At 44.1% G+C, this 8,590-nt stretch overlaps 1 protein-coding gene across 5 annotated transcripts in view; it reads left to right on the top strand.

Annotated features, from left to right (window-relative positions):
* Positions 1-1,569: 1,569 nt before the first annotated feature.
* Positions 1,570-8,590, top strand: part of BRDT (bromodomain testis associated) — a 63,413-nt gene continuing 56,392 nt past the window's right edge. For 2 of the 5 annotated variants that reach the window (XM_026456502.1, XM_026456499.1), the window contains exon 1: positions 1,570-1,889. The gene's annotated coding sequence lies outside the window, so the exon portion shown is untranslated. Of the gene's footprint in view, positions 1,890-2,097; positions 2,167-3,881; positions 3,990-8,590 lie in introns of those variants that run through there. The other 3 variants (XM_026456501.1, XM_026456503.1, XM_026456500.1) reach the window with 3 other exon arrangements.

Here is an 8,590-nt window from a genome sequence, read left to right as displayed (position 1 = left end):
TTCACCATGTTGGTCAGGCTGGTCTCAAACTCCTGACCTCATGATCCCCCCCCACCCCCCGGCCCCCACAGCCTCCCAAAGTGCTGGGATTACAGGCATGAGCCACCACGACCAGCCTGAGATTTACCTTTTTAAAAGATCATTCAGAAGGTAGTGTAGTGTTCTGAGCCTACAGTCCCTACTACTGGGGAGGCTGAGGTAGGAGGATGTTTGAGCTCAGGAGTTCAAGACTACCTTGAGTTATGATTGCATTGCTTCATTCCAGCCTGGGCCACAGAGCAAGACTCAATCTCAAAAAAAAATCACTCAGTATTCTTTACCTAAAATGTATGTGTCTCCCTGCCACTAATTCTCAGGTCAAAAAAGGAGGGTCAAAAAGTTGATAGTTGGGGCAAAATTTGTACTGAGTCATTCCTCTCTTTCACTTCCCTTGACTTCCTTTAGACTTTTAATGATATGAAAGTCACACCCTAAATCTGTACCCATCTACTCTTTTCCTGAACGATAAAATAATCTCTATATCTAATCTCTATTTAATCTATTAGAGTTTCACTTTGTTGCCCTGGCTGGCCTTGAACTCCTGGGATTAAGTAAGCCTTCCGCTTTATCCTCCCCAGTAACGGGCAATGCAGGCACCTGCAGCCACACCATGAATACTATTTTAAACTAACACAAACAAGAACACGAAAATTAAATCTAAACAAAAAGTGCTTGCCAATCCAGGTATTTATGTGATGTCTAGTAAGTAGATCAAGTGTGTTGCTTTCTTGTGAGCACTTGGTTCTTTCCTCCCACACCAAAGTGATTTAATTAAGACGTGTCAAGCTGTTAATGGCCCCCAGACTTCCGCTTCAGGAAACTGGAGGTCGATGGCTTTTTGGCCGGATTTGGGAGCAGCTCCTCAGCTGTTTTTGCCTTCCCCTTCCCATCCATCCACTGGGAATGAGTATTAGGAATTCGGAAGGGTTGTTTGCTATTTGATTCTAAGGGAAACTACTGTACTAAATATATTCTTCTGATACATGTTAGCACCTTTAAAGTATCTGCAAACCATCAAGAGGTAGTTGCGAAGACTCAAAATCCTAAATCACCCACTTATCAGCACGCAGCTGTTGCGAAACAGCTCTTAAATTGCCACTTTAAACCCAATGAGATCATGTCTCTAGCCTCAGCTGCTACCTAATATTGATCAAGCACTCATTACGTGCAAGAGACAGGAACTGTGGAGAAGGCTGGAAAAAAAAAGTGTGAAAACGACGAAAACATCAGAAGCCAAAACTCAAGAACCTCTACTAGGCTGATTAGTGAAAACGTTGTGTTAACAGCAAATGCCTTGAGGGTAGCGCTCCTACTGCTAAACGCCCCCCCCCCAGCCCCCTCCCCTGCACGGCAATGACCCCAACCCACTTTGCCTGCCCTATGAGGCCTAAGCTATCCAGCTCGGACTCCTACACCTTTTTTGCGCCGTCCGTGGGAGGGGAGGGGTGGGGGTGGGGGTGGGGGGGGGGGGGTAGGTGTGGTCACGTGATGGGTTCAGACCAATGGGCAGGCCGCCCGCGGGGTGTCTCCTATAAAGGCGCCTGTCGCAGTCGCCTAGCGGCCGCCATTAAAACAAAAACTGGCAGTGAGGAACTGCGGAGAACTGTTGCCCTGCACCGCTTAATTTTGTGTGGCCAAAAAGGGGCAGTCACGTAAGGTTCGTTTTGTAATATACAGGTAACATTACAGGTAACGTACCCTCCACAGGGAGTGTTGCCTTAGGCCCGCCCCGAGGTGCGACCTTGGGTGGGAACAACCGTTTTTCCCCCCTCCCCTCCCCCACCCCATCAACATCCTACGACAGTCCGGGCAGTTGAGAAGGCCACCCCGACTTCGTGCCTGCAGCCCAGGTGAGTTGCCAGTGACTTTCCTTTGGCCTTACCAACTTCAGACTCGTTGCCCCCAAGGAATATTTTTCTCTCTCTCCCTCCTTCCCCCTAAATGTCTGGTTTTTTGTTCAAGGGAGGGCTGGGAAGGATGAGGTTGGGGCGAGGGAGCGGGAGGTCCAGTTGTCCAACTGACGCCTCCCATTTTGAAATATACTCATGGTCTTTGTAGTTCCTCTTAGGTCTTGGACTGGTGTGGATCGCTGCTGCCTGTACTGTAATTTTGGAAATGCAAGAGAAAGTACGGAGCTTTTAGCTTTAGCTGGCATTTTGTGTTTATTCTCCAAGTGGTCATTTGGGACGGGGAAGTTTGGGTTCTTGTTTCATTTATTTATTCAACTAACTTTATTAAGCCCCTGGAACATGCTGAACCGTCTTCTGGGTACTGCAGAATTGTGGTGGGCCTTACCTCAAGGCCCAATACAGGCGCGCTGCCCTGTATTAAGAATTAAGATAGAGGAGGCCGGGCGCAGTGACTCACCCCTGTAATCCCAGCACTTTGGGAGGCGGAGGCAAGCGGATCACCCGAGGTCAGGAGTTCAAGACCAGCCTGGCCAACGTAATGAAGCCCTCGTCTCTACTAAAAATACAAAAATTAGCTGGGTGTGATGGTAGGCGCCTGTAGTCCCAGCTACTCGGGAGGCTGGGGAAGGAGAATTGCTTGAACCCAGGAGGAGGTGGATGTGGCGGTGAGCTGAGATCAGGCCACTGCACTCTAGCCCGGATGACAGTGAGACTCAGTCTCAAAAAAAGAAAAAAAAAAAAAAAAGGGGGCCTGCTACGTTGCCCAGGTTGGAGTCAGGGGCTACTGACAGGCAGTGTCATGGTCCACTACAACCTCAACTCCGGACCTCAAGCAATTCTCCTACCTAAGCCTACTGGCTAGCTGGTGCTACAGGTACCCTGCTTCACTGTGGCGGACAGTGTTGGGAATGGGTGAAGTAGCAAGAGATGAGCCTAGTAAGATGGCCAAGGGGGCAGATTATAAAGGGGTTTATATAGCATGAAGGATAGTGAGTTGAACTGTGTGATCTTAAGCAACACCATTGCATAATTCATATGGTGACTAGTGATTGAACAAAAGCAGTGGTTTACTGGATGGAGAATAGGAAAAGAGTAAGTATCTGGAATATTTAAATTATATTCAGCATTCATTTGTGCCCATGTATTTGATACTTTGGAGTGGCTGAGATTGGCATAAGGTGGGGTGGCAGGGCTGCAGGGGCTGGGTAGGGTGTATAGATGTAATTAAAAAAAAAAAAAAAGGCAGGGTGCGGTGGCTCACACCTGTAATCCCAGCACTTTGGGAGGCCAAGGAGGGTGGATCAGGAGGTCAGGAATTCAAGACCAGCCTGGCCAACATGTTGAAACCCTGTCTCTACTAAAAATATAAAAAATTAGCTGGGCGTGGTGGCATGCGCCTGTAATCCCAGCTACTTCAGAGGCTGAGGTAGAGAATTGCTTAAACCTGGAGGGGTAGAGGTTGCAGTGAGCTGAGATTGTGCCACTGCACTCCAGCCTGGGCGACAGAGCGAGACTCCATCACAAAAAAAAAAAAAAAAAAAGACGGAAAAGGGGGGAAGTTGAGGTGGCTCAGACCTGTAATCCCAGCACTTTGGCATGTTGAGTCGGGCAGCCAGGAGTCCAAGACCAACCTGGCCAACATGGTGAAACCCCATCTCCACTAAAAATACAAAAAAAAAAAAAAAATAGGTGCAGTGGCTCATACCTGTAATCTCAGCACTTTGGGGGGACAAGGTCAGAGGATCACCTGAGTTCAGGAGTTTGAGACCAGCCTGGGCAATAGAGTGAGACCCTATCTCTATAAAAAATACAAAAACTCTGCAAAGAGACTGTATCCCCAAATTCTAACTCAATGCTTTGGCACCTTTTGTAGGTGCTTTATGTTAGTACATATTCAATAAATGAACAAATAGAATTTGGAAAATGGTATCCTGGAAACCAGAAGAGCATTTTAAGAGTCATAATAGTTTAGTGACAGATGTTCCTGGGAGGTCAAGTTAAGGGTCAAAAATAATTCATTGGATTTAACAATTTAGTACGGTAAGTGTTAATCTTAGTGTAAGGGGAGTTTTAGAGGAATGTTGGGGAAAAGCCAAGTGTGAAGTAGGCTGTAAAGACAATGTAGTTTCTCAGGATGCTCTGGGATGAGGTATGGAAGAAAAGATTGAGGTCCCAAGAAAAAGGATTAAGGGAAGAATTTTAAAGGAGACTTGACAAAGTTTATATGGAGGGAAGCTAGTAGATAAATGTCGAAGATACAGAAAAGATGGACCAGGACATCTGTTGAAGATACAGAAAAGATGAACCAGCATAATGATTCATACCTGTGATCCTAGCACTTTTGGGAGCTTGAGGCAGGTGGAGGAGTGCTTGAGCCCAGGAGTTCAAGACCAGCCTGGGTAACATAGTGGGACCCATCTCTACCAAAAAAAAAAAAAAAAAAAGAGGGACCAAAGGCCTTCCAGGGGTGAAGGGGGAGTGTTATCTAGAGTCCCTGGGAAAAGAGTTCTAGATAGAAAATTGCCTCATCCTTAGACTGAAGGGAGAAGCAAATGAGATGATTGAGTCATTATAAGGAATAAACATTGTAATTCATTTCTATTAATTACCTCTGGCCCAAACTGAAGCCTGATCTAAGTTTGCAGAAACTATTTTCTCCCTTGGATTGGAGACTGCTCATTTGATGTTGTAGGATTTGGAGTTAGTCATCAAGGGCCAGGTTACTTTTTACCTCCAGCTCTTTAGTTCTATGCTGTACTGTTTCTGGAGACTCAAGTATGCACATAGGGCAACACAATTTAATACATCCATCTTTGTGGTTAGTAATCACTGAGGGAATTCAAAAATTTGTCAGCTCGGTGTTGTGACTCACGCCTGTAATCCCAGCTCTTTGGGAGGCTGAGGCAGGAAGATCGCTTGAGCCCAGGAGTTCAAGACCAGCCTGGCCAATATGGTGAAACCTCGTCTCTACTAAAAATACAAAAATTAGCCAGGTGTGACAGCGGGTGCCTGTAATCCCAGCTACTTGGGAGGCTGAGGCAGGAGAATCGCTTGAACCCAGGAAGCAGAGGTTCCTGTGAGCCGGGTTCATGTTACTGCATTCCAGCCTGGGTGACAGCAAGAAAAAGATTCTTTTCAGAGTTCCCAAGGTTATTTTGAGAATTACTGAGGGGGGAAGAAGCATGTGGTTTTCAGGCAATTTGTTCATGGAACCATAGACTGATGTGACAAGGGGATGCTATACTATTATGTGATTGTCTTCAACAAAGTGAATTGAACTTGTAATTATACATTGTTTTTGAACAGTTGTAATGAGTGGTTACTATGCAACATTGAATTATTGACATTAGATTTCATCTGCTTATGACACATCTTTTTTTTTTTATGTACTATTTTCTTCTCCTACCTGTTTTGTTTGTTTGTTTGTTGAGACCCAGTCTCCCTCTGTTGCCCAGGCTGGAGTACAGTGGCATGATCTCAGCTCACTGCAACCTCCCCCTTCCGGATTCAAGCGATTCTCCTGTCTCAGCCTCCCAAGTAGCTGGGACTACAGGCATGGGACACCACACCTGGCAAATTTTGGTCTTTTTAGTAGAGACAGAGTTTTACCATGTTGCCCAGGCTGGTCTTAAACTCCTGACCTCAGGTGATCCATTTGCCTTGGCCTCCCAAAGTGCTGAGATTGTAGGTGTGAACCACCATGCTTGGCTTTTATTTTATTTTATTTTATTTTTATTTTATTTATTTATTTATTTTTGAGGCAAGTTCTCACTCTTGTCACTTAGGCTGGAGTGCAGTGGTGCAGTCATGGCTCACTGCAGCCTCCACTTCATGGGCTCAAGTGATCCCCCCACCTCTGCCTCCATAGTAGCTGGGACTACAGGTGTGCTCTATGATGCCCAGTTAATTTTTGTATTTTGTGTAGACACAAGATCTCACTGTGTTGCCCAGGCTAGTCTTGAACTCCTGGGCTCAAGTGTTCTTCCCACCTTGGCCTCTCAAAGTGTTGGGTTTACAGACATGAGCTACCGTGTATGACCCATCTTTCTAGAGATAATATCCATGGGCAAAAAATGTTTTGAAAGCAGAAATAACAAAATGACAAATCACTATAAACATTAGAAGCAATAGTGGAGGCTGGGTGTGGTGGCTCACGTCTGTAATCCCAGCACTTTGGGAGGCCGAGGTGGGAGAATCACTTGAGACCAAGAGTTTAATAAGACCAGCTTGAGCAGCATGGTGAAACCTCGTCTCTACTAAAAAAATTACAAAAATTAGCCAGGTGTGGTGACATGCACCTGTCATCCCAGCTACTTGGGAGGCTGATGTGGGAGGATGGCTTGAGCCCGAGATCGAGGCTTCAGTGAGCGGTGATCGTACATTCCAGCCTGGGTGACAAAGCAAGACCCTGTCTCAACAAAACAAAAAATGGAGGACTTTCACCTAGGTGGGTTAGACTGCAGATTATAGTTGCCAGTATAATGATAACTCTGTACTTTTTTTCCCTCCTTAAGGTGGCATGTTGGAATGTGAGTGTAAGTGCTTTTTAGAACCTTAAATTAACCAAAATGTTTACTTCTGACGCTTCACAAGTGATTAGGACCCACCATTAAGATGAAAATTGTCTGGGTATGGTGGCTCAATCCTGTAATCCCAGTGCTTTGGGAGGCTGAGGCAGGTGGATCACTTGAGGTCAGGAGTTTGACAGCCTGGCCAACATGATGAAATCCCATCTCTACTAAAAATACAAAAATTAGCCAGGTATAATATAATGCCTCCCTGTAATCCCAGGTACTAGGGAGGCTGAGACAGGAGAATCTCTTGAGCCGTGGAGGCAGAGGTTGCAGTGAGCCGAGATTGCTCCATGGCACTACGGCCTGGGAGACAGAGTGAGACTCTGTCCTAAAAACAAAACAACAACGAAAACCTCTTTTGGGTTATTTTATAGGACTCTTGTGGTGGCTTTTTCCGTTTGTTATTAAAAATTAAGAGCTAAAATTAGTAATAAAGGCTTTAGGGAAAGTGAAATAGTAAAATTGACACTGTCTAGCATAGGAATTTGCAAAGTATAAAAAGCCACATAAACGCATTTTTAAATGTTTAAAAGAAACAGATTAAAGTAATTGAAGCAGTAAGATGGGTAATGACAGTGGATAAATTATAAAAAGGAAAATTTTTAGTCATATTGCTGGACAGTGAGCTTCACACTAGAAACCAGGGCCTGCAGCCAAGAAATACAGAAAATTCACCACTGAGAAGATAATCAGATTATCAAATATTAGCTATTGTTTTGCCCAGTGACAATGGTATCAGAATTATTTGTTAATGTTTGGTCCATTCATGTTCAAGCCATCTGTGGCCCTCAATTACAGTGTATTTAAGGCTGTTATTAAAATTTTCAAGCATACAGAAAGGTAAAATAATAGAAAAAACATCTCTGTATATCAGCAGTTGTCAACATTTTGCCATGTTTACTTTTCTATATAGCCTTCTTCCCACAAGCCTTTTAAAGATATATTACAGATATGACCTCACAAGTGTTTTTTAAGCAACACTTAACATTTTTTTCTGTACACAATCCCCTAGATTTCCCTAGTTGTCTCAAAATGTTTGTTATGACTGATCTTTTTCTTTGCCACCTTTCTGGCTGGAAATATGGCTGATATTTTAAAACCAAGATTTGATATAGAATAACCAATTGAGTTTGGCTAGCATGGCTCTTCCCGCCCTCCCCCCCCCCCCCGCCTGCTTTTCCTGAGTTGTATGTCATGGATCTTATTGTAGAGTCATTTTTCTTATTTTCTGTAATGCCTTGACTTTTGTAAGATAGGCCATTCCAGCACTGTCCCTTAGAACTTTTCTGCTATGATGGCAATGTTCTATATCTGCATTGTCTCCTACAGTAGCTGCTAGCCACATGTGGCTATTAAGCACTTGAAATGTGGCTTAGTATTTTAATTCTGTTAAGTTTTGGGTGATTTAAATTTAAATTGTTACAGTTAACTAGGGGCCATCATACAGCACAGCTCTAAGTCCCTGAATTTTCTGTAAAATAAAAGTTAAATCTAAAAGCTTGATTAGGCTGGCATGGTGGCTCACATCTGTAATCCCCAGAGCTTTGGGAGGCTGAGATGAGAGGATGACTTGAAGCCAGGAATTTGAGACCAATCTGGGAAACATAGTAAGACTCTGGCTTCCCCGGTCCCCTGAAAAAATAATTAACCAGGCATGGTGTTATATACCTGTAGTCCTAGCTACTCAGGAAGCTGAGGCAGGAGGATTCCTTGCGCCCAGGAGTTCAAGATTGCAGTGAGCCATGATTGAGTCACTGCACTCCTGCTTGGGTGACAGAGCAAGACCCTGTCTCCAAAAAAATTTTAAAATTAGAAATAAAATCTTGATTACATTCAATTGCACATTTTTGGCAAAAAGACTCATAGGTAATTTATAGGTACTATGTAGTTAGCCATGTTAAATGCTGCAGAGAAGTCTAGGAAGGTAACTGAGGAAGGCCAGTGAGAGATATGGAATTATGGAATGTTTTAAGGTATTTAGGATTTGTGGGAGAGCAAAAACTTGTGTTAGCACTGAACATAGTGGGAGAGGATTTGTATGTATGTGTGTTTTAATAGATTTTATTT

This window comes from Piliocolobus tephrosceles, chromosome 1 (assembly GCF_002776525.5).
Source record: "Piliocolobus tephrosceles isolate RC106 chromosome 1, ASM277652v3, whole genome shotgun sequence".
NCBI lineage: Eukaryota > Metazoa > Chordata > Mammalia > Primates > Cercopithecidae > Piliocolobus > Piliocolobus tephrosceles.
The sequence above is the reverse complement of the archived record's forward strand: the minus strand, read 5'-3'. Positions and strand labels throughout refer to the sequence as shown.